Below are 22333 nucleotides of genomic sequence, written 5' to 3' on the forward strand. Positions count from 1 at the left end.
AGGGTTGGATCAAGGGTTGGACTTGATGATCTCAGAGGTCCCTTCCAACCCAGCTGATTCTGTGATTCTATGATTCTACACCGAATAGATACTTTGGAAAAATATATTTGAACTCTCTCATTAAAAAAAGCCCAACAAAACCAAACCAAACCCAGGCTTATTCATGGTGTAGCACCCTTCCTTCTGATGCAGTCACCTAATCAAGCATTATTATCCATGACACAACTAAAGGGTGCTAACCATCAAGGCTCCATGGGAATGCAATAATAGGAGCAGGGTTGTAAACCCCAGGGCTTAATCCCAATCAAACTCCAAGTTCAGTGGTTATATTTGCCCCCTAGACTAATAAGCAGTTCTTCACTTTTGGTTTAAACATTTACACAGTATTGCCAAGTGCTGATGGTTTCAGAACCAGCAGTTGCATATCAACAGTGGACATTGACAGGCCATATTGTTAATTATATTTGCAAAGTACATTGGGATGCTTTGGGATAGCAGAGCCAGTGCAAAAGGTAAGGTAATTGGTGTGTGTATATTTGGGGGGATGAAAGTGTCTACTGAACACACATTGTTAAGTGACTGCAATCTTTCCATATCTTAAGTGGCCTTTAGATTGGAAACAAACACTTCAGGATGGATTATTTGTTTTAAAAAAAGGAATTAATGGGGGTAAATCAACACGCATTTTGGAAAATATTTCTTCTTGCTTCTACATGAGAGTGTCAGGCAGATCATCATAATTTAGCACATTTTAAGTATAGTTGTATTATACCTCATTTTTCAATAGTAATTTTCCAAAAGCTTTGGGTTTGTAATGTTGTTAAAAAATTAGATGTGTGACTTAGAATAAACAGAATCCTATTCTTTTCTCATTAAGTGTTGTCTTGTCTATTTGCAGTTTACACAGAGGTTGTTTCCAAGAGAAGGATGTAATTTAAAGGATGGAGACATCATCTATACCATCCCTTATCTCTTAACAGCCCATCATTTGTGTTGTAAGTACCCAGTATATTTTCTTCATCCTTTTTTTCCTTGCTCAAAACTGCACAGCATTGCTCTGTTTCTTTTTTTGCTGGGGAAATAAATATTTTGATAAGGGCTCAATTACATCAGTGCTGAGTACTCTAAATTCTAAATTTAGTGTTCCCACTCCAAATTCTCAGTACATTTAGTTTCACATATCTCAAAGTGTCAGGAAGCTCCAGTCACATATTTTCTATGAAAATAGCGAACTGTGTGTAAACAGCAGAAGTCTGTCTGATGTGGATTTCTGAGTGGATTTTTTTTAAGGTTTGCAGGGCTAGATACCAGTGAGGTTGATTTTTCTAGTCTGTCTGTTTTGGTGTAGGAATCAAAACCAGGCTGGTTTGTATCAGGCCCTTGATGCAACTCAGAAATGCTAAAGCTGGCTGGCCTGCCCATTTAGGTTCCCAAACTGAATCCAATGCTGTTAATCAAGAATCCCAAAGAATGGGTGCCTCTTTGGAGTTGCAGGCGACACTTGGCAAATTAAACCTGGTTTTCTAAGAGTGCTTTGAATTCCTTCATTAACTGGCTGCTGCATTTTGCAGATGGTTGGATCAGCAGCCAGATCTCTGCAGCTGTGTGGAGTGGGCAGACAGGTGGGTGATTTTTGCATTTGTGAGTTCACCATCAGCAAGAAATAGATTTTAACAGCAATGGGAAAGGGAGGACTTGAGTACAGGGTTAACCTCGCTGTTCACACTTCTTCTGCACATCCAGTGACAAATTCTGTTTTGTATTGAAGAGCTTGATTTCCTCTCCTTCAATACCTCCATGCCTTCAATTTTCCAACTTCTTAACAGTAAAGAACTCTTAAAATATTTAGTGTTTATGAGAGTGTAGATAATACAGTGTGCACTGAAAGTGATTGAAACATTTGGTACCTGAGTCATGAAGTGAAAAGAGACAGTGAGCTCCTATATCACTTACCTACATTGTGTTGGGTAGTGACAGGTTTATGTATAAAGGTGAAGCAATTGGACTTTCTTCAAAACACAAATGGGGTTTTACAGAAAATTTTACTTCTTTTTTTAAATTGACTTTACATTTGTTATGTTTTTGCAGTTTGACAACCTGAGGAGGAAAACAAGTCAAAAGCACAGATTGCTGGGGGCTGAAATTTTCCACTTTCTTGTATAACAACATGGTAAGTGACAAAGAAGTAAGATCTGGGTATACAGCAGAACTCTCAGTAAGTGTGCACTTAAAACTATTTGTGTCTCTGCATGCTCTGCAAGGGAGAAATTCTTTCTTTGAGGTAGTGTCATAGTGCACTTGACTTTGTGTTTTAAAAGACAAAATTCAAAAGCAAAATTAATTTTGGAAAAGGATTTGAATGCCTGAGGATTAGTTACAACATTTTCCTGCAGTGTTCACTTCCCAAGAATGGCATGCCTAATAAATATGATACTTTGTAGGGCTGGCAGACAATTACAGATGTTTAGTTTGTGATGGACCAAAAAGTTGATCAGTTTTAGAAACTCCTCTTACAATAGAAAAATGTTTTGATTTTACAGCACTGGTCTTCATAATGATTTTTTTTAATTGAGTGCTCTATAGATATTTGGTATTTCAAATGGGAAAAATATAAGCAAAAGAGAATGGTAGAGGAAAAACCAACTATCTGTGTGAAAGCCCAAGAACTGGAATAAAAAAAATTATCCACAGCAGTCACTTTTGGAAGCCATATGTACTATATTTTATCTTCCTGAAAGTTACAAATATACTTGAGATCGAAATTTTAAAAAACATGCTAGGACAGAGATGGATTAGGGAGAAATGATACATTTATTAGTCATCTTTACTGAATAATCCACTCCCCTTTCCCATTTGCTTGGTTTCCACTAATTCACATAGGAAATGTTTGGAGATGGTTGATAAACTCAATCTACTCCATGCATTATTATTGCAGGACTGTGCTGTTTGCTGGACTAATCTCAATAATATGTATGTATGTATTTTCTTAAACTTCCAGAGTCATGTTTCCAAGCTTTTGAAGCCCAGATCCTATAGGATTATCTAAATCTGACATTTATCTGGGTAAAAGCTAACACATAAAGCGTCATAGCTAATCACAGGTTTTTTATACTTTCACTTGGAAAAGAAAGAGCACTGGAAGTGACACACTAACAAATAATACATAATCTGTCCACGTGAAGTAATCTTTGCTGCTTTGTTACCTCTTCCATATGCCACATGCACCACTCACAAATACAGCTTGTTAGCTCTGTAGTTGAGAATCAGGATGTTTATTGTAACATGCACAATAAGTAAATCATCACTGAAAACTGGGATTGGGAGAAATCACCTGTTTAAGATTCCAAGGCACACTGCTATTTTTTTTTTTAAGTCACGTGATTTTAAAGTACGAATATGTGGCAAAACTCTTTGCTTAGTCACACACAGTATGGAAAGAAAAAATGTAATCATAAGATTACATGAGAGATCAAAACACCAAAAGTCTTACACACTTCCATAAAATCTACAATCTGGAAGGAGCTTAAGGAGTTCATCTAGTCCATCTTCTCTGACCCAAAGGAAGCTTTAGTCTGTCATCTTCATCTTACTCCTCACTGTTCTGAACATCAAAAGCTTTCTTTAAATACTTAACTGATGTCATTTAGAGCGACAATTGACCCCATTCTCCCCTCCATCCAAATTTGAACCATAAAGCATTCTCAAACTTTCTTGTTCCCAAGAGAAAACTCAAAAACAAGTGTATTAGGAAATATGTTTTCTTCTTATACCTACTATAAAAGTAAGTATAAGTCATGAAATATCCCATGCAAATTTTGACTGAAAAAAACCCCAACCATAAACAGAGATGATAAATAGCAAGGCCTATTTCTTCCCTTATTTCTGTGCAAGATACATGAGACTATAGAAAAATGAATAGAACATTGTGTCAGACACAATTCAGTATGTATTCCAGTCAGATATTCTTCAAGTGTGGCAGGACAATCTAAAAGAGTGTTAAAATAACCCTTACCTTGCTTGTGCCTAGAGAAGCCCAACTACATGTGCTATTGGTGTATAGCTATCATAAAAATAAATTAGCCAGTCTGCATTTTCAGGTTAATCTTCAATTTCATAATTGAATCAGTAATTACTATAAGTTAATATAATTAGGTGCTAACACTTAATTGACAATTATTTATTCAGGAATCTTCACTATTGTAACATTTTTTATAGCTCCAAATCATTCTGAGTAATGTACTGCATTAAATAAGCTTAACCAGAAACGGAATGGACATTACCTGGAATCTTGCAGTTTAGTTTTGAGCTACTTTTTATCACTAAGGTTTTTACTGAAAGAAGAGAAGAAACAGGGTTTTGTCAGTCTTTCTAGTTCTGCCCATAGCTGAAGTGCCACCTGAGCATTTTTAAAAGATTAAGTCAAATTATATTGGAGAGACTCCTGCTGTCGCCAGTGGTTGTTGATGAAGGCCCCAAGAGAAGACTTTAAGTGTCTCCCAGAATAAGTGACCTGCAAACCCTGATCAGTACTGGTGATGGAATGTGTGCTTTTACACCTACCCTCATATCCAAACAGGAATTCATAATGGGTTTGTTTCACAAAAAAATGGAACTTTATATCCCAGAACAGAGGTGCTATGGCTAATAAACCTGAATACACAATGGTGCAGTTCAAAAATCATCTCAAAGATCAGTGAGGGTTTTTTCTGTACTATGGCTAATAAACTTGAATACACAATGGTGCAGTTCAAAAATCATCTCAAAGATCAGTGAGGGTTTTTTCTGTACTATGGCTAATAAACTTGAATACACAATGGTGCAGTTCAAAAATCATCTCAAAGATCAGTGAGGGTTTTTTCTGCACCGAATGGTTTGAACAAGTTGCATTTCTTCTTTGTGCTTGAATTTGCTTGAGTTTGTCTCATCCTTCCCTTCTCCTGCTGCAGCAGTTGGCTCATTCCTGTGCTGACCAAAGCCTAAATCAAAGTGTATCCTCTGTGAGGTCTGTGAAGGGAGGTTGGGTTTGAGTGTGAGCACAAGTCTGGAGATACCATGACAGTGTGGAGAGAATATGTCCAGCTCTTTTAGATAATCCACAATATGCAAAAGTAAAGGAAGCACGGAATAATCAGCTTTTGACCTCAGTCCTACTGTAGATCAGGTCAATTGGGTAGAAGGAAATACGAAAATTTAGAAGGCAACTTGTGTGTTACATCCAAATTTTGCATTGCTTATTCTACGTATTTCAGACCAGGGTGTGTCTTGGTGAGCAGTTCACAGTTGTTTCACTTGCTGGTTCAGCAGAGAAAAAAATGAATTTTTCAAACTGATGTGAGGGTGTTAAGATGACTCCCAGGGAAGTCAGCATTAGTTGTGCTGTTAGATGTCTGTTTCCACTTTATAAAGCAACAATGAAGTGCAGTAGGTTCAACAGAACTTCAGAATTACTTTGATAAATTTGTCAGAGGAAAGAAATATTAAAATCTGTGTACTGTCTGTTTGCCTTTTTTTCTTGAAATATAAAGTAATTATGACTATATAAAAACCTTTTACCATAGCTAATTAATCAGAATCTCCTAATAAACTATGTGTCGACAGCACTGTATGTCTAATTATCTTTTTCGCTTCAGAATTGTGCAGTTGAATAATGAAGAAAACATTACCTGATGAATTCTTTTATTTTATGATGATATCTCTAGAGACAGAAAAGACAGAGCAGCTTAAATGCCATCTTAAATTACATCTTGGCCTTGGCAAGCTTTCAGCTGGTTTTGATTTGCATGGAAACCATTTTTTGTAAGACTCATATTCTCTGAAAAACAGAACTTAAAGCTATAACTAGAATAAATTATCTATAGCTATTTAGGGCTCTATTAAATCTAGATGCTAGGCACCCTTTTCACATGCAGAATGCAATGGAACAGCTTTTAATACCCTGTCAACCTGTTCTGTGAAAAGTCGATTGGGCAGGGAAGGTTTGATTTGGCTGGTTTTATTAAAATATCTTTCCTCTCCTTGCACCATCATGAACCACTCAGCCTAATTTAAACCAGGCAAATTCACCAATCTGTCTTGCATGTCTATAGAAACAGCTTTTATTTTTTAAAGTGATGACATCCACACATAACTGTTGGCATGCAAGCTCAAGACACAGTTATTCATACACTGCTGATAGGGAATTGTTCTTTATATGTGCTATACCAATATAGGGAGCACGTTCATGGATTAACTGCATCCATGCCTCCCTCTTTTGATTGCATCACCCTCTCCATAGCAGCTGATTTATCCCCAGGACACAGGGGAAGGGGCAAATCAAATCCCGTTAGACTCTTGTTAGCCAACCTTTTAAGTTTGTTCTGCTTTTATAATTTGGGATGTGTTCACCTGCACTACCACTGTGGAATGAAAGTATCATCACACCACACAGGCATCCATAACAATGCCTGTTATTACAGTAAAAATGTTATCTGATCTAGTCTTATTAATTATTTAGATCAGAGCTTAATTTGATCTAGTGGCTGAATTCAGTGCTCATTTACTGTGGTGCAGACCAGCTAAAACCAAGGAAGCTTCTCTGGATGTGTGCTGATGAGAAAAGGAAGAAAGGAAAAGTTATAAATATCTTAAAAGCAAATGCTCATAATATTTGCACGAAATACTAAAAAAAAAATGACTTAAAAAGACAGTTGCTCTCTACTTTGTCTGCTGTGCTTCCTGGAAATATTGATCTAGATCATATTGTCAACTGTGCTTTAAAAGTAGGAATGTCTTGTCTAAGCATTGGGTTTCCATCTGCCACACCTCTTCTCTGCAGATCCTTACAAAGTTACTGGGAAAAGTTTCAATACTACAAATTGATTTTTTTCTTGCAGTGCATAGAGCAAAAATAACCCTGAGACAACGCTAATTCTGGCTCTCAAGTACTGACACTCAAGGTTATGTTCCTATGTGAAAAGACTGTAGCAACCTAACAGAGAGAACCATATAACTCTTACACTTCCTAATAAGCAATCTGAAAATATGTACCTTAAGTTCAGATTTAGAGCATGTTAAAGAGTCAGCCAGTCTGACCTCCATGGTTAATGAATTCCATGAGGAGCGAGCAAACACTAAAAATGCCCTGTAGCTCAATGTCTTCAGCCAAAAAGAACTAATCCAATTGACTGAGACCAAAGAAAACGACTGGGGATGTATGGTTCCAGAATGTCTCTGAGGTATTCAAACCCAAGTCAATTTAAGGACTTGTAAGTTAATAACTAGGACTTTACACATAATCCTGTACTTTACAGGTAGCCAGAGAAGGTTTTTCACAACCAGGGTAATGTGATTTTCATGCATGGTGTCAGTCAAAATTTCAGCAGCCGAGTTCCAGAGTAGCTGAAGTTTTTCCTCAGTGCAACAGTGAGAGCGACAAAATGCTGACATGGAACAGCATCAGCGAGTTCTAGAGTGGGCACAGGCAGCAAACCTGCATCAGCAGGGGCAGAGACCAGGGTTTGCTTCTCTGTGTTTTAAAAAAGGGGGAAATAAACCTGTCAGTAACTAACGGAACACGAATACTAGAATATGTGACAGCCTCAATTATTGCCTGCTGTTTTATCATAAAACCTCACTAATCAAATAAGTTAAACCAGTATCTTCTGGACCTTGAACCTATAAAAGTTGGGGTTCTGTGTTAGAACAAACTAGTCACATTTTTCAGTATATATGTGTTAGCTGTAGCAGAGATGTATTGAGGGACAGGGTGGGAGATGGTTTTCTGACAGAAAAAAATGTCTGTGATGAAGGGTTTCTTTTTCCTTTTCATGTTCAAAAAAAGTTAAACTGTTATTTCCAGACACTTGATTCCTGCTTTAGAGTTGACTGAGTGAAGGATCCCGTTTTCATCTTCAGTGGTTGTTGTTGTAATGATGAGCTGTTTGTACCTGAACAGATGATAAATAGATACATAGACATTTAAGCAGAGAGCCACCTGAGTTCATCTTTATACTTGCCTTGGCAGATGAAACTTGCTTTTCAATAGCTATCCTCAGATATATTGCTGAAAGTTAAGATACGAGAATCAATCATTAGGGATGAAAGCACCGGGTATTTATCGGAGAAAGGGTTATTAAAAGAAGATCAGCAATGGTTTTACCAAGAATAAATCCTGTCAGACAGAATATGACCGAGTTCTTTGAAGGAATGACAAAAGAAATAAATGATGGGAACGTGGTGGACATAATTTATGTAGACTTCAGTCAGGGGTGTAGCCAGCAATTTGAAGTTTGTACACATCGTGGCTGATCCCGTGCCCCCTGCCTGCAGTATCCCCATAATCTTGCCCAGCAGACAGGCCATGGCGTGTGATCACTAATGCAGCAGCCACACAGAGATGGAGATTTGTATCAGGGCTGGGCTTTCACAGCCCAGAAAGAAACGCTGGCCCCAGGAAAAAGCAGATTGTGTTTTGCACATACTGCTGAAAATGACGGTTTTAGAAAATGTTTTAGGGGAGACAAAATCAGAAACACAGATATCAACATTATAAAGGCAGAATGGCCTCGGTCAATTAGGAATATATTTCTATTGGACATTTAGTAGTATTTTCTTCTGACATCTTTCCTCTACTTTTTACATACTAAAAATCAAATATTGGATTGGGAAATGTATCATTTTTTTCTGAATCTTTAAGAGTTTAGGAACTCTCCCTCTCTAGTTCCTGTTCCAACGCCAGGTTCACAATACAGTTCCCTGTTTCCAAAGGTCTCTCCCACTATGATTACATCATCTTGTGCCAAATGCAGGTGTTTTCACCATCCTTTGCAAGTACTGCTAATCCAATGAGTCAGAAAATCTTCTGACAGTTTTTTTTCTGCCCCCCCCCCCCAAAACTGGGTGGCAATTCCACAGGATTTCAACCACCACCCCTGTGCTATTTTCTAAAGCAAGGCCAGTTCTCATGTCACATCCATAGATGGTAAACTATGTAGTGGTTACTTCCTTGTAACCTTTTCTGATTGCACCTGAAAAGAGTCTACTCTTCTTCAACTTATCTCATATAATCTGTGATGTATTACTGGATGTTATTACCTTCAATAATGTCATGCACCTAACTCATATTATTGCTATTCTTCTGCATGTAATTAACTAGACATCATTCTGCCATATTTACTTACATCTTAAAATTAGGCTTTGTCTTACATTTTTTCCCAATTCCTCTGGCTAACTTAGTCTTTTAATTACTATTTCTTCATAATAATAATGTTTCACTTAAGCTTGAAATAAATCTATGGCTTTGAAGAGCCACACGTACAATTTGAATTAGCTTTCAAATCTGAACTTTGCAGAATCATCCCAGAACTACACTGGGATACTGAGTCCTGAAAATTGGCATCTGTATTTCAATTTATAGTTCACCTTAAATTCTGAATAACGTATATTTACTAGGCACTTATTGTTTCTTTACAAAATTATCTGTAACTGAAGCAAAGGAGAACAGACTTGTTTGAAGCTGGATATAGATCTTTAAAGTGTGAGCCATGTACTTTTCCCAGATCTTTACCACTCATCTTACACCACTGAGATTCTACCACATAGAATATCATGGAATGTAAGTATAGAGTACACTGGGTTGTTTTGGTAACACACAGTTTGCAGAAGATCTAGTAATTCTGCCCTCAGGTGCCCAAACACATGTACTTTTGGCCACAATAGAGCTGTATTCTTGGGGGTTTTGGAACATAATTTGAACCTAACATGAGAATTACTCACGAGACCTTGTTCCATCCCCAAACCTTCCTTTGCTTTTGGCTTTTGTCTAGAACTTCAATTTTTGCAAAAAGTTACTTTCACCCCCCCAGTACTTTGAGATATGAGATACTGGAACAACATAAGGAAAGTCTGTCATAAAAATCATTGCTTTTTCTTATTGTAGCATCATATCTGTTTGTTTCTTCCCGTTGCTACTAAAGCTCACCACTAGACAGGCAGGGAGATTTGTTCAAGTAAGCATGTAATCACATCCTCTAAGAAGTGGTGAACCAGATTAGCACGAGGCATGCACATGTCTGACAGATCGTTACTGGCTCTATCCTGGCTTGCAGGAGTCAGACCAGTCTGTTCTCTTCCCTGTGCTATGTGGGTTCAAACACCAGCTGAATTTGTGTCTTGCTGTGTACACTTCCCAGAAGGGCAGTGCAGTGATACCTGGTGGTCTCACCACCTGAATTCAAGCATTGACACGTCCTGAATGTTTGCACTGAATGGCAGCAGCTGGGATTTTGTTGTAAGTTCATCCTTCTACCAGTGCTATCCTTCAGGGTGTCATTATCAAAGTAGAACATACTTCTCAACCTCAAACAGTGTGAGTCTTGTGGAAAAAAAAAATCAAACAGTAAGATATGTGAAATTCTCATTGAATTAATGGGCCTCTTTGATTTTTTGCCCAGGAGAATACAAAAATCAAAAAATTTTTAAGCCAAAAAAATCTGGCGTCTCCTGGGTAAAATGTGAGAGTTGAGAAGTATGACATAAGCATTAGTAGCCTTTGTGCCTCTTGATAGCTCTGCTGAATCTCCCAAGACTCTAAAAGTTGATTTGTCAGCTTAACATTAGCTTCAGCCTCAGCTGCAGCAGTAGCTGTTGTTTCACCTTTATCAGCAGAAATGGTACAGCTACTGGAGGGACTGATGTGGTAAATCTTTTTGTGACACCATTTTGTTTTTGCCACTATCTCTAATTGGTTTGCTCGTGCACTCTGCATCCCTAGCTAGATAGGCTGAAAGCTTCATCACACTTTAATTAGAAAAGAGCTATTTTAAAGTTACAGAGTTGACTAATTTTATTCATCAAGTCTCTAAGGGTCACATTTTCAAACTGGACCACTAAAAATGCCATTGGTGATATTTTGCAGAGGCTGAATTCACAATACTCCATTATAAGCATCATAATTTGACACATTCACAAAAATGAATGTAGGTTTGCAGCTACAAGCAAAACACCGCGGGTTTTGTGCTTAAAAAATTAACTGAGAGTGGTTAATATTTGCTCCAATCTTTTGTTGTGCTTCCTGCTCACAGCTTCCATCCATTTGACCATGTCTGGATGCCCAGGATTGAGTGGTTAGGTATAAAGTCACTCTTTAGCACGACTCCCTCTGTCTTCTTTTTCTTCTGTTTCCAAGTCACATTGACTGAAATTAATACCTCAGTTTGCAAAATCAGGCAGAGCAGATATCTAAACACACTGTAGAAGTAAAGGTGGCCACATGAGGATCATGAAGATTTCTAGGGCATACTAAGGCTGTATCAAATGACAAACAGTGAAGCTGATGGTACTGAACTTTCTGGAGATCCACATCCTCCTGTCTGAGCCAGGGTGTGGGAAGGAAAGAGAGACAAAGGTCAGGGTGATACCTGAGGTGAACTGCACACTTTGTGCAGGGTAATCTTGCAACGTCCTTGCAGAGTTTTGTGGACCACGGGACAGTCACTGTTATCTCTGACCTGCAAATCCCTTCCTGTCTGCATTGTAGTCAGAAACGTTTCTTACTGCAGCAGAATCCAGTTGTTCATGGCTTTCTCAACATTATAGCTTCAGACATTCCCCAGAACAGCCTTTATGTGAGAAGCAATTTTCAGTTCAGTCAAGCATATTGGCATTTTTATGGTTCTGATTCCTGATTTAGGGCTCTTTGATGCAGACTGTTCATTCTATATTTAGCTTATTTTTTCCTGCCAAATAAAATCCATTTCTGTTACACAATCTAGTACCATTGCAGTCTGGGAGGGATCTCTGGCTTGGTGTTCCAGATAGGTGGTAAGGCACAAACATCACAAATAAATAACAGACTTTGCTTAAGCAGATATGTTGAATGTTTTCTTCTAGCAATAATAGCCACGTTGCATGTTTCTTCTATCAGGTACTATAATAAATATAGACAGTGTGTAACCCAGTTCTGAAGATAAAGCTGATCAGTCATGTATTCCCAGGGCTGGTATAAGGTGGTGGTAGTAGGAAGCCAGTGCTGACATGTTGGAAGCAGTGAGAGTTCTGTGATCCACCTGCAACAAGGGGAGGCAGTTCTTTATTAGCCCTTTTGTTTTTGTATAGAACTGCAACATTAAGTTGCCCTTTGATTTTTAAAGCCTTCAATTTGTTTGTTTCCCTAGTACAAAGAAACTTCTTAAGCAAGAGTTAACATAATCTCTTTCTCTTATCATGGTTTTAGATGTTATCTGTCACAGTATCTTTCTCCATGTATAAGGACAGAGAGTGGAGCAAGAAATCCATCCTCACTTGATAATCATCAGAGAGGGATTCACCTTGATTAAATGCAGAGTTATGCTACATCACATTGCCCATATCTCTCTGTAAGGCTTAGTGTTAACAGGATATGGAGCTTCATGATGTATTCAAGCAATTTGGATGGCATTTAAGGCTTTTTTTGGTTTTTTAGTGGTTGTAAGGGTGTGTCTACTTTTTCTCTATAAACCCCTAATTTCTAACTGTATTTTTTTTCCTCCATTTTTAACTTGTCCTCACTCTTCCCAAATATGCAGCCTGGGAGAGAATATTTTGTGAAGTACAGTTCAAGGTCTATCTTTACCATGTCCTGTTATGCTAAAATGTTTGTTATATGCACACAAAAACATCTGCAGTTTATAGCAAGGTAGAGTTTTGCTCCCCTTGGCATTCTGCATTTCCAGCAGCCATTCTGATGGCACATGCTGCAACATGAGGAGACAGTGAAATTTTGTGATATTTTGATTGTATTTCATCTTTTAATCTCATTTCAAATGTGCACTGTAGGTGGACATGTACAGTTGTTTCACTAGTTTTCTTTCTTTCCTATAATTTATTTATGGTGGGAAGCAAACTGAAAATTGGTCACTGGAAACACTGCCGTGCTGACCTCTGTTTTGGCCTTCTTGCCATTCACCCAACTTTAAACCAATTTTATTTTGGATCTAAGTTTGTGTGCATGGGTGGAGGAATTGCCTCAAAACAGAAATATGTGCCATGCTGAAGTTTTGATGCTTCTAGGTTCATTATATCACATTGATATTTCAGTGTAATATAAATTTTACAAACAATTTAAAAATGTTAAAATGTTCCATTTTAGTTTACTAGACCAAACAAATGTTTCCTATGATGCAGTTTGACACTGAACTGAGGTTTTTAGCATAATATACTGCAGTGATTTATGGGAAGTGTAATTCAGATGTTTTAAATGAATCAGTTTATTTAAAAACAAAATGAACCCCAAACCTCCTCCAATTATTCAAAGGGAGTTTCTGCCTGATGGATATATTCCGTTTTTATAAGAAAGTCATAACGTTTTGATTCTTATGAAAAAAAGCTATTTTTCCTGGAAATAGCATTTTGTAAAAAATTCTCACCTAGCTCTAGTGAGATACTTTTGTGATTCCAGCCTTGAAGAGATAGTGAGACATGAATGGCAGTTGGTTTTCCTGGATTCTTTTCCAGTGCCCTCTACATCTGTATCCTGCTGTCTATCAAGATTCTCATTTTCTTCTGAGCTTAGGCCTCTTCCTTTGTGCCCTTGTTATTTCAGGAAGTTTTATGCCGTGTAGAAGGATGGGCTGCCAGGAAAGTTAGATTGGAGAGTGCTAATATGTCATGGAGATAGCTGGATTAATAGGCATGTGGTGATTTCATATTTGAAAGGTGGGAAAAGTGGTTCCATTTGGGACCTATTTGGAAGAGGCAAACAAGTCTGTGACAGGACACTTCTATCTGTCAAAAAGCCAACTGTAGTGAAGGTTTGGATGATGCTCAAAGGAATATCAAAAACCGGATTATACAGACCTTCCCAGCCTCTGAAATTGGTTTGATCTGTACATCACAAAATGCAGACTTCTCTGCTTCTTCTGTGGAGAATTCTGTGTGACAACTCCCTTAGTGACTCTGGAATTTAAGTAGTGTTGGGCCATAGCAAACTGCTACTTAAAACTTAATTATTTGAAAAAAAGTCTGGTTTATTATCAGAATTGGTCAATAAACAGAAACACTCAGATGAACCTCTTACTTATTCTGTGTATGTACTGCTTTTACTTCACTGAGATCTACTCACAACAGGCAATTAAAGTGTCTTGAAAAGGTCAGAAGAAAGTTATGGTCAATTGGCTGGAGTTGAGGGCTGACTAGATTGACTTGGAGCTCAAACTGTTTACATTTTTTGGACAGTAGTGACAGATTAGAAACTAGGTTATTTTATCACCTTCTTAGTACCAAGATATTAATGTAGAGGAACAGAAGACAGATACCCAAATTTTCATTTATGGCTAATAACAAAATTTATCATTCAGTAATCAATCCTGTGTGTTTTGTGTTGGATGTCTTGGGTTCTACCTACATCAGGTTCTAAAGTCCTCAAAATAAATGCCAGAGTAATCAGAAGTAGTAAAGCAGTTTAGAAACCTTCACACCTTTGAAAATGTAGGCCCTGGAGCTTTAGACAAGCATGTTTTATAAATGTGGCTGCCAAATATTATCCTCAGTGTAAAGAAAGTTTGTATTCTGAGGTGCACATGCTCCCAGCAGTATTTGTCCCCACAGTGAGCGCAGCAAGAGTGCCTGGGCTGGGACTGCTGCCTGCCCTCAGTGCTGGCACAACAATGGGTCAGAGCTCCCGAGCCTCCCTGAGCTGAGCAATGACACTGCTGCCAAGCTCTTCTCAAGGTGCATTTGGAGTTTTACACTGAGAAAGGGAGAGTAAGTGTATGCCAATGGCCCTGAAAGAATAAAAATTTGTTTTTTTCTTTTATTATACTGGATGTACATGTTTGTCATGTACATTTGACGCAATATTAAACTTACCTATGTGCATGTGTGTGTAGATCTGCATGCATGCACAGATACTTATTTATCTTATATGTATTAAATACTTGAGGCATGCCTTACATGGAAATAGGGACAGTGTGTATTAAACAAACCCCGAAAATGCTGAAGATTAGAATTAACAGATTATAACAAAAGCCTTTGAGAAGCAGCAGTGTCCCTGTCTTGCATTGCTTTCAGACACCTTTGCTGCCCTGGGTTACACTCATGGAATGGGATCTGAAGCCTCCACCCTTGTATTTCTAAACAGTATTTTGTGTTTTCCCTTTTAACCCCAGTCTTTCTTACACACCTTGGAGAAGTAATATATATGAAGTAAATTAAGAATAGGAAAAAAAAAAGGCTATCTTAAAATAATTTCTTGCTAATTAAATTTAGTCTTTTGTATCTGAGCAAAAGCCTGAGTCAGACCAAGAGCCTTTTGAATATCAACAACACATCTTGAACTGGTTCTCATTTCCACTGAAATTATCATTTGGATCTATAAAAGTACTTTGACTGAATCTGGCCCAGTGTTGCTGGTGTGGTTCCCTACATTAGAACATTCCTTTCTCACCCTCCTTTCTGCCATGCAGGGTAGTGCCTTCTATTCCAATGGAAGAGACATGATCAGAAAGCAGTTCATATTGTGGGTGACATATGAAACACAGCTCTACATAATGGATTTGGATAACCATTGATTTCTGAGTTTTGGAGATAATTCGTCGCTAAAATTCTGTAACTGGAAAAAAAATTCTTTTTTTCCGTGTGATAGAAAAAAGACGAGTGTTTTCTAGTGGAAAAAGAATTTTTGTTAAAATCTGATTTTTGTATTTTGGAAATACAACTGCATCTGCTTAAGAAAGAAATATTAGCAATTTTTATCCATAATCAAAATGCTAAAAAATATTTTTTCTCATCCTGTCTTTTAGCTTTCTTTGAAGTCACAATATTAAACCTCCTTAAAAATATTTATGTGTATTTAGTTAACAAAAGCTCCTGTAAGTTGAATCCATGCTGGCAAAAGGTTCAGGTAAGCTCTCTATATAAGCTTACAGACAATTGTGTAAATCTTCAGCCATTAAAGAGAAAGGAGAAAAAAGCCATCCTCATTACACTGCTGTCATTTACTCTTCATCTCCTGTCCTCTTTAGCAGCATTAAGATGGGATGTAAATTTGCCAGTTAATGCTGTTAGAAAATGGATGGTTCAAGAAGGGCAGGAATTAGAGATCAGTATTAGGTGCAGATAAGCTCCTTTTCCTCCGCAGTGGCGGCTGTTTAACATTCATGGGAAAATCATCATCAAACAGCGTTATCACAGCTCTGTTGATGGCTGAGGAACTTCATCACTATGATAATTTTTTTTTTATAGCTGTGAGCCAAAAAGCTCCCTTTTATTTCTGCTGTCTATAACTGCGATAGAAGCTTGTTTGTATGGGTAGGGCATTGCAAACTCTTAGCTCTTCAGCCAGGTTTGATTTCTTGCCACCATCGCTCCCCCACTCAACCCCTTGTGTACGTTGCACTAAACAGTAATGCTGATTAAAAAAAAAAAAAAGAGTGCTCAAACAATCCTTCAAAGAATAACTGATATTTTTATGATCAGTAATTCAAAGTTGGACAAGTGATGCCATTCTGAAACGTAAATGTCATCCATTTTGTGGGGAGTAAAGGGTAGAGACTAGAAAGCAAGCACCCAGGGATGGAGGGAATGTCTAATGTCATGTTAACTTGACCAGGAGGTGGTTTAAGTGTCACAACATGGCTAAGATATACTTTATTTTGCCTGTTACACCTTTTTATCCCCTCCAACCCAAGAGCAGAACTGTACCTTTCTATGTTTTCTTGAATTTCTTTTAACATAAAGATATGGTGGTTCATCTGCAGGTATTTTGGACGTGCAATGTCCAATTTTAAACTCATCAAATTTGCTAAGGACTCAGCTCTAGATGACATTTCTACCCCATGCTCAGCCATCTTCGAGAGTATCTGAGATGAGGATCATGGTTGTCATACTTGGGAGTAGGGAAGGTGCACAGTTCCAGACTGTCTGTGTTCTTCCTAGGGAGATAAGGTGCTATTCAAGGAAATTTTTTAATTTATTAAGGTTCTCAGCTTATGCTTCTTTGCAGCTTTGACCTCATTTTTTGTAGTTTATCTGCTCTAAATGACATTTCTCATTTCGAATATAGCTGGAAAACATTGTGCTAAACAGCAATTTTGTAGCCTCCGCAGCACCACCTGATAATTTTGATATTTTCACTTTGAATTCAGTATTGATTTGATTACTTAGGTAATTTACTTTTGACACAAGCTCATTCCTTGTCTTTTCCTGAGCAGGGACTTCCAATCATGCCATGTTGTGCTGAATTATGTTTGGAGTTTAGAGATAAGGACTTTTGTCTACTCGAGACTCAGCTTAGGCCACCAAACTCATTTCCCACAGGAGGAGGGTTTGAATCCAGTCAGGAACCTAAAGGTGAAAGGCTAGTGCTTTATAATTTAAATATTACCATATAAACATAAGTTTAAAGCAGATATTGTGTGGTAGGGGGAATACTAGAGTTATTTTGAATGAAGTTCCAAGGAACTCTTGCCTAAAGGAGAAAGGGGCCCGAGAGATCCCCAAAGCTGCTGACTTCCAGCTGTGTCCAGGGTGACCCCTGGATTCTGGAGCAGGGTGCCAGTGACTGTCATCCCTGGGAATGGTGCCAGGAGAGCCTTCCTGGGCTGCTGCCCTGGCTCTCCCCACCACTGCTGCCAGGCTGCTGCTGGAGCAGGAGTTGGGGAAGGCCCCCTGACAAAGTCAGCCTTCCTTTGCTGAGCTTCACAAACGAGGGGAGCTCTCAGCCCCGGCCAGAACGGGCTGGTGGTCCCATGAATATTGTACTCTTTCATGAGATCATTGTCATCAATGATTCAATCATTCCTCTTGACAAAACGAGGATGTGATGAAATAAAAAGGTGTTCTAGTCCAGATTGCTGGTAGGGTGAGGCACTAACAACTGCTGTGGGCATCCAGCTGAGGCAACTGTCCTCTTCCTGTGTAACAGCCTCATAGCCTGGAGGGGGCTGAAATTTTCTTCAGACATAAAGTTTGTTTCTCCTCCCAAGTTTCTGAAAGGAATAGTCACAGTACAACCAAAAGATTTTTTTAGGGAACCATCACAGGCTTTGGAAAAGGTGAAGGGCTTGTGGTGTTTGGATTTGAGGGGTTGGTTTGCTTCAGCAGAATAGTAATAATTATTATGGAAACATTATAAGTACCAAACAAGATCTGTTTTCGAGCTGTTCTGCCACCATTACATACTTCTCCTCCTTATTCCTTGCTTTTCTAAGCAGGTAATCCCTTCTAGTTTTACCACTAAGTGCTGTACCAGAGTTATTTTTTAATCTTTGTATTACTGAACTAGACGAGGTTTTGTCTTGCAGTAGCTGTACAATTTCCTTTCTGTATTCAAAGGGAGGAAGCTTGTGTTCACCATATCATTGACCTTAAGACACTGTAATACTGCTAAAAAGACGTCTTCCAGCTTTTTCCAGACTCTGGGAAGCCTGTGAAATGCACAGACATATTGGGGTGTTTCAGCATTGCTTCAGGTTGGTTTCGTGACCCATTTAAATGTCCTGGGTAATATTCCCTTTTTCCTAGGACACCACAGTTTCTTGTATGGTTCATTTTAAAATAACTTGACTACAAAAAAAAAAAAAAAGCCTTGGGTTCACAAGAACAAAAGACAATGATTGTAATTTGTCTCTGCCCTTTAGCAAAGCAATCAGCAATTTTCTAGTATTTTACAGTCATCCATCTAGCTATCTGTTCATCTTCTAATACCCTTACTTTTTCTTGGAAATATTCAAATTTATTAACCTTTTAGTAACTGGTAACCATTAAAATTCTGTCTTATATTAACAAAGAGGGAACTTGTCCCTGTAAATCTTCGTGTGCTGATTTATAGGTTTACTCCCTTTTCCTCAGATGAAAGTTGGCCACTTGCTGCCATGGGCAGCTCCTGCCTGTGCTGCTTTGCCATCCCCCTTGGCAGGCTGGCAGTGTCACCTGGTTGGCAGCTAATCCTGAGGGCACTGCAGAGCTGTTGGTCTCCAGCACAGCTGGCTCTCTGAAGACCCTTAAGGAGGGTCTCTTACAGCAGTGCAAGGAGGCACAGGGCAATCCGTGGAGTCTACTGGAATGTGGGAAAGATGGGAGGATCTGTGGTTCTGGGAAGGCTAAGGGCTGAGATAGGCAGTGTGTGGCTAATCATGTACTGGTTTTGTCTTGATTACTTAGAGAGTTTTTTCTCAAGGAGTAACAGAGTGCATATTTATCACTCTTCATAGAAATGGACTCTGGATATGGTTGGTAAGCAAGACATTTTTGAAAATTACAGTTCATCACTCTATATTTTCTGAAGTATCACTCAAAGATATCTGATCAAACTCTGCATGACCTAACTGGGGTACTGACAGCAGCACACCTACATCAGCATGGTGAGGGGCCCTGGGCAAGCTCAGGATTGCATTGTTGTGCAGACATCACCAACAGTCTCACACTTGATGGCTGGGAAAATCTGGCACTGAGGATTTGAAAAGGAAGGTGCTTTGCAGCCCAGACATTTGTTCCATACATGCTACAAACCCATTGACCACTCTTGGCTGTCTTGAGAATCTGAAGTGTGGATTCAAAAGTGCACCAGACTGTATCATAAAGAATGATTTAAATAAGACTGGACTCTGAGTTGTATAAACTCTAAACTTGGGCACAGATCAGATGGTTGTAGAGGGCAGAACCACAGGAAGTTGTGGTTGAATGGTTACTGTGAACATGAACCAGTCTTGGATGGAAACAGTAGAACTGTTGTGAGTAAATTCTAAGTATTTACCACAAATGGCAACAACTCATCTGAGTCCTGGAAAGGTGAAATTATTCAAATTATGTCCAAGTTTGACCTTAAGTATTTTATTGATTTTTTTTTTATTCCCGGTCCAAGGATTCTTCCCAGATAGTTTTCTTGGCTGAAATTTCTAGGACTTAGACTCATCTGAGCTGACATTGCCCAGTAATGGTATTTAGGGATTCTGCAGTGTCACGCACTGTGAGACTCTTCTTTGCTCCAGTCCTTTTCCAGGTGTAAACTCACCATTTTCCAGGCATGATTCTTTATCAGAGGTGTTTACATTTACTGATCTCTGGGGCTAAAATCCTTGCTGCAACCTGTGGACTTGTGTGTGTTTGTTCATGCCTCATTTACACACTAGAGCTGGAAAGATGCAAACAGGTAACACCCAGCACTGCTGAGCTTTGTGCTCAAATACCTCTGGCTTTTCTCAGCCCCTGAGTTCTGCAGGGGCAGGGACCGTATGTCATCTTGTCTCAGTGGCTTCTGTATGTACTGGGATAACCAGAAACTAAGCAACTTTTGGACATTTATCTGTAACCTTTAATAATTTGCTATGCATATCCACTCATTCCTTTGTTATATTATCAATATTCTGCAGTGCCACTGGTTTTAATAAGAAGCCTTTTCACTGGTTTTCTTTGTTCTAGTCATCTAATCTCCTAATGGAAGTTTCTAATTAAATTCCTAGAGCCATTTTCTAACTGTGTTTTGAATAACAAAATCTTGCAAATGCTCAAAGTGTCTCTCTCCCCCTGGCTTGGATGCCCTGCCTTCCAAAGCTGTAGAGGAGTGATGCAGGTCACTGTGGGGAAGAGTTGCTGAGAACCTTTCTCAGCTGAGTGAGAGGGATGTAAATGGCATGTTTCCTATACAGGAAATAATGCAGCAGGTCTAAGAAAAGTCTTCCAGGGTCTCATCCATAGTTTTAATGAATTTTGGGATGATGCAGAAGAAACACGATGTATTCATGGAGCAAGCAGCACTTCCCTGGTGAACCTGGTGCTCCATAGAAACTGAGAAACCAGGGTCACCAATGAAATTTATTCCTTCTCTATCCAAACTCCTCTCATTTGGGTTTGAACTTTACCCACTGGGTGCAGGTAAGAGTTTAATTACTGTCATTCCCATCTCATCAGAATTCTTCAGCTACTTTTGCAGCAGAAAGGAGAAAAGTGGAAAGAAAAAGAAATGTCAGGATCAGCTCAGAAATGTGGTGATTATGATAACTGTGAAAGACTCTGTCTAACTGATCCTTTTATTAATCACAGGAAATACTGCAGCTGGCACGTGCCACCACGTGCAGACGGATCAGCAGCAGCACACGGAGACACTGAGCTGGCAAAAAGCATTTCCTTGGTGTCCACACCTGCAGAGATCTGTGCACACAGACCTGGCCACCCTCTGCTGTGCAGCTGAATGCTCCTTCACTGCAGCCTTGCTGTGAAAGCCTCAGCCAAAGCTGCCCCTTTCTCCCCTTGCTCTGAAGCACCATTACCTTCCTCCTCCTCCTCCTGCACATCTGCACAGGATATTTTTTTGGCCCGAATAAGATGAGCACAGGTGGTAACATAAGGCACATTGCATCTAGATTTGACACCTGGTGCACATAGGGCTTACAAGTTTTAATCAGTTTTATGCAAGTTTTTGGCACTTTGGTTTTCTATTTTTTTTTAATTTTTTTTTTTTTAAAACCAGTTCAATAAGTGGGCAAAAAGCAGCAGCAGATTTACTTAGAGGGGGTTCAAATTTGTCTTCAAAGGGTCTGTGTTTCAGAAGCGTTTATTTCTTTTAACAGAATTATATATACATAAATAAAAATATTTGTAAATTTTACAGATGGATAAATTCAGCTTTTTAAATAATCTAATACCCAAGCTGGCTATGGCCAGTCTTATCTGACAGTCACAAAGCCACATGGATTCCATACAGAGTTTAGGGGTGACATAGGTTTGATTCAAAACACTTCTGCCTTTCCCCAGCCTGTGGGGTGACCCAGTGGGTGCAGTTATCCAGAGTGTAGGCAGCAGGAACTCATGTCTTGGTGTCTCATATCATGTACAGACTGGTTTGAGATTTGCTACTCCTGGTGCTTTCTTGCAAGCATAGAACAATTTTTGTGCTGAAATTAAATCTGATGTAAAAGGAGGAAAAGCCTTTGAAATTCACTCTAGAATGGGTACTGAGAAATGTCCACATTTCTGCTTCCTCAACACTCATCACAGAGACTTCTGTCCAGCACAGCACCCTCATCTATGCTTTTAAGATTTTTATTTAATAGCACAGTCAACTCTTTAACAGTGAGTTTTGTGAGCTATTAGGAAAATCAATCAGAGGAAAACAATTTGGAAAAATCTGTTAATCTAATGATCTTTTTAGTTCCATTTAGCTCCATTCATAGTACCCTTCACCATCACCTGAAAAAAACCTTTCTGTTTAATCTAAACAGATTTTCTGAACTTGGAAATTTTATTCCCATTCCAGGAGAAAACTTTGCAAATGTGATGTTTTTTTGAAAGTGAAAACAGACGGAAAAGCTTTCTGTTTTCCAGCATGTTTGTGACTTCCCTTACCTTTTTCCCCAAATAAAAAGACTGGTTATCTCCATGG

The 22333-nt window shown here is 38.7% G+C and overlaps 1 long non-coding RNA gene across 1 annotated transcript; it reads left to right on the plus strand.

Moving 5' to 3' along the window:
- Window positions 1-820: 820 nt before the first annotated feature.
- Window positions 821-21429, plus strand: LOC108494523. Its single transcript, XR_001873882.1, has 4 exons — window positions 821-995; window positions 1572-1622; window positions 2089-2170; window positions 20995-21429. It is a non-coding gene; the product is annotated as an uncharacterized LOC108494523 (long non-coding RNA).
- The last annotated feature ends 904 nt before the right edge of the window (window positions 21430-22333 follow it).

Source organism: Lepidothrix coronata, unplaced genomic scaffold, assembly GCF_001604755.1.
Source record: "Lepidothrix coronata isolate B3197 unplaced genomic scaffold, Lepidothrix_coronata-1.0 Scaffold25, whole genome shotgun sequence".
In the NCBI taxonomy this organism is placed as follows: Eukaryota; Metazoa; Chordata; class Aves; order Passeriformes; family Pipridae; genus Lepidothrix; species Lepidothrix coronata.